The 4,586-nt window shown below is 34.0% G+C and overlaps 1 pseudogene; it reads right to left on the bottom strand.

Annotated features, from left to right (window-relative positions):
- Nucleotides 1–2,957: 2,957 nt before the first annotated feature.
- On the bottom strand, nt 2,958–3,972 carry LOC125852688 (kirola-like; annotated as a pseudogene).
- Between the last annotated feature and the right edge of the window lie 614 nt (nt 3,973–4,586).

Genomic DNA, 4,586 nt, shown 5'->3' with positions numbered 1-4,586 from the left:
GCTCTTTTCTTTCTTCCTCAACGTGTGCTACACTACCCATAGATAGTCTGCTAAGGGCATCTGCTACTACATTCGCCTTACCCGGATGGTAATGCACACTCATAACATAATCTTCAAGGAACTCAAGCCACCTTCTCTGGCGAAGATTCAACTCTTTCTGGGTGAATACATACTGAAGGCTCTTATGGTCTGTGAACACATCTACATGAACACCATACAAGTAGTGTCTCCAAATCTTGAGTGCAAACACCACTGCTGCAAGCTCGAGGTCATGAGTTGGATAATTCTTCTCATGTACCTTAAATTGTCTTGAAGCATAAGCTATAACCTTACCTCGCTGCATCAACACACAACCTAGGCCGACCCTGGATGCATCATAATAGATCACATAACCATCTGAACCCTCTGGCAGAGTCAAGACAGAAGCTGTAGTGAACCTAGTTTTCAGTTTTGCAAAGTTTTTCTCACAATCATCTGACCATTGGAACTTAACCTTTTTCTGAGTTAACTTAGTCAATGGAGAGGATATGGATGAAAATCCTTCCACAAACCATCTGTAATAGCCCGCTAGACCTAAGAAACTTCTGATATCTGTAGCAGAGGTAGGTCTGGGCCATTGTTTCACTACTTCTATCTTCTGGGAATCTACTCGAATTCCTTCACTAGACACAATATGCCCAAGGAAGGCAACTGATTTTAACCAAAACTCGCACTTGTTAAATTTTGCAAATAACTGGTGATCTTTGAGAGTTTGCACAACAACTCTCAAATGACTTGCATGTTCTTCTTCATTCCTAGAGTAAATGAGGATATCATCAATAAAGACGATAACAAACAAGTCCAAGTACTGCTTGAACACTCTGTTCATCAAATCCATGAAAGCTGCAGGAGCATTGGTTAGTCCAAATGACATAACTACAAATTCGTAATGACCATACAGAGTTCTGAAGATTGTCTTTGGAATTTCACTATCTCTAACTCTAAGTTGATGATAACCTAATCTGATGTCTATCTTTCAGAAATGACTAGCACCCTGAAGTTGGTCAAACAAGTCATCATTCTTGGGGATAGGATACTTATTCTTGGTTGTGACTTTGTTCAACTGCCTATAGTCAATACACATTCTGAGAGAACCATTTTTCTTCTTCACGAACAACACTGGTGCACCCCATGGCGAAATACTGGGTCTGATGAAGCCCTTTATCTAGAAGGTCTTTCAACTGCTCTTTCAAATCCTTAAGCTCAGCTGGAGCCATTCTGTAAGGAGGAATAGAAATAGACTAGGTATCCGGAAGGAGATCAATTCTAAAGTCAATTTCCCTTTCAAGAGGAACTCTAGCAAGATGTTTTGGAAATACTTTTGCATCACTAAAACGAACATAACTTTTTACTCGGATGTAGAAATTTAGCTAACTCGGTGGCGTTGGAAAGATAATTCAATTATCTATCATATCATAGGTCATGGGACACCTAATTCATTTTGTGGTAACAGTTATGACCATCTGAAGTTGACCCATCAATATTTTTCAGCTAACTGGCTACTGACCCTCATCTACGGTTAGACCTACGGACCGTGGATCGAATGACGGTTCGTGCTGGTCGATCGTAGTTTGTGTCAGAGGCTGGGTAAGGGAAGTCTCGATCCATGGACACAGACCACGGACTGTGCTGTGATCTACGGACCGTGGGTCTGTCTGTGAGTCGGTACTTAGCCAATTTTCTAAGCTGGTTTGGGGAGGGGTTGCAGGGGTGAACCACGGACCACCAGCACGGGCCGTGGTCTGACNGGAGGGGTTGCAGGGGTGAACCACGGACCACCAGCACGGGCCGTGGTCTGACCTACGGTCCGTGGATGGTGACCGTAAGTGCACCTGCAACTTCTCAAAATCTGCATTTTTGTTTGTTTCGAATACGGGGTGTTACAGTTTTGGTGGATTTAATTTGTGAAATAGTTTTAAGTTTATTTTGATTGATATTTTTAATTATATATAAATCATCATATAATATTATATATATAAAAAATTGTATTCATCTTTGTGTAATATAGATTGAAAATTTTAATATGTATATCGTAATTTAATTATAATAGATATTTAAAATAATTTCTCTTTATAAATAATAGTAATATTGACACTTTTCCTTTTTCATAATTTGATTTTCAAAAGTACTATTCAAAAAAGATTACTCAAACACATTTGGATTATCAAATGCACTTTCTAAATGAATTAACCAATCACAAATTGGTTTTTTAGAAAGCAGTTTTCTGAAAAGTTATTTTTTTAAAATGCTTCTAAAAAGAAGTTGATTTTAGCAGCAAAGCCAAATATGCTCTTAGTACTTTACAATTATGTTTTTCATGTATATAGTATCACCCAACAAATAACCGTTCAAACTTTAAAGCATGTATAAATAGCTCAGGTTTTACAACTTACTTCATTGTAATCAGACTACATGGACTACAATTACAATGATGAACCTTTGCACTAGAAAAATTTCGCAATTTTACAAGTTTCAAAATGATGCCGAAATTCACTTGCGCTCCTCGGTTCCCAACTCAAACCATGATAACAAGTCCAAAATCATATTGTTTATTTATGCACGGTCTCATGAAATAATATGAAGAATTATGATATAAACTGAGGGCTTGAGTTATCACAACAAAATGCATAGTATCTTGTATATAATTGCTATTAGAAATACATCCATAGAGGTTATTGACATATACAATATGTTCACAAAAAATAATATTATTTATTCCACATGCTAGCTAGAACTAGCCAATTACTCGTCACACAAACACATACATATTTTATTCAACATTATTTATTCTACATGCTAGCTAGATCTAGCCAATTTTTCATCACACAACCACACATATATTGTATTCGAGATTATTTATAATACACGCTACCTAGCTAGAAGTAGCAAATTATTCATCACACACACATATATATATATTAATTCTTGAGAAGGTGACCCTCTATATCCTTTGTTAGGTCAAGGATAAAACCCAAGTGAATGAGAGGCTCTGGGGTATCTTCACTTTTTTTTTCCGTATTCATATGTCCAAGTAGTCCATTGATGATCACAAGATGTTGCAACATTAAAGTAATTATACAACTCTAATAAATCTCCTTCAATCAGTTTCCATGTAATTGATTTGTTTTCAGGATCTGCGGCTTCAACTAAGTACTTCATGTGCATTTGTTGTCCATCTATAATCATTAAACAAATACAAGAAGTGTTATAAGAAATTAAAGTTTTCACTTTCTCATGAAAGATTTAAACATTTTCAAAATATTGTCTTTGTATAAAAAAAAATTCCGAATTAAATTTTCATGGAAAACTATCTTATACTTATGAATTTTGGATTTTCTATCTTTTGAACTTTGAATTGTCTAGTTTTCTTGAGTGGAGTTTTCTGTCAAAATCTCAAAAAAAGAAGAAGCTAAAGTTATGGAAAATTACCAAAAGCATATTCTATTAAATATTAATAAAAAAATTTACTGTTATACATATTTTAATTTACTAAAATTCATTATGAGTAAAGATTATTAAGTAATGTCATGTTGAAGCCAAAAAAATAAATGCAAAAGTTAAAATAATTTAAGTAAAAAAATTCGTCCACCCACAATCGAAAGATGTCGTAGTCCTTTCCAAAAACATCATTTTATGAAAAGTTAACTTTCATATTAGTTAATATTAAATAGTTCTAAATATCAATAATTGATGCAACTAAATCATATTGACTAATAGAAAGAGAGATTATAGCAAATGTATATTACCTTCATTATATTTCCAGCTAACAATTGAACCAGCCTTTATAATTTCACCTTCATGAATCTCAAAATGGTTGATATTTCTAGGACTTATATTGGGTACATGGTGATTATTGGTATGAAAAATATCAAAAAGCAAATGTCCTCCACATTTCACCTCCATTGAAGCTATCAACTTGCTTTTCATGCCCATATTTTTTACTTCTCAAGAATGGGAATAAGTTATTACAAGAAAGTGGTGAGAAAATATTTAGGACCTTGTAGTCTTTATATAGATTTTAATTAAATGTTGATGGCTATCTAGTAGAAAATATTATCCACCCCATATTTACGAGTTACTAACATTTTGCAGCCACAATGTATTATCATTCTGGTGATACACACCTTAACCTATTGTTAAAAATGACTCTGCTACCTAAACTTTTGTTTTACGACAAAACATTCAAAAAGAACCTATGAGGAATCATACATATTCACCTTCTTTTTAAATCATAATGAAAATTTATATGCTAAACACAAAAACTTTGATTGATGAGTATTTCTCTGATAATTTTTTTTACTTTTAACTAATTATACTAAATAAATCTAAACAAACATTTATCAATATCTTAAGGGCCTGTTTGGAAAACCACCCTGATAATTGGATTTGGTGTAATTGGGTATAATTACACTGTCTGTCCTGTTTGATTGGACATGTAATTACTTGATCAGCAGGTAATTGATGTAATTAGTAGGGGGTAATTACACTCTCCAATTCAGAGGGAGAGGTTGTGAATTGTTATTTATTACATGGTGTAATTACCAGCT

The sequence above is a fragment of the Solanum stenotomum genome, unplaced genomic scaffold, assembly GCF_019186545.1.
Source record: "Solanum stenotomum isolate F172 unplaced genomic scaffold, ASM1918654v1 scaffold40, whole genome shotgun sequence".
NCBI lineage: Eukaryota > Viridiplantae > Streptophyta > Magnoliopsida > Solanales > Solanaceae > Solanum > Solanum stenotomum.
The sequence above is the reverse complement of the archived record's forward strand: the minus strand, read 5'-3'. Positions and strand labels throughout refer to the sequence as shown.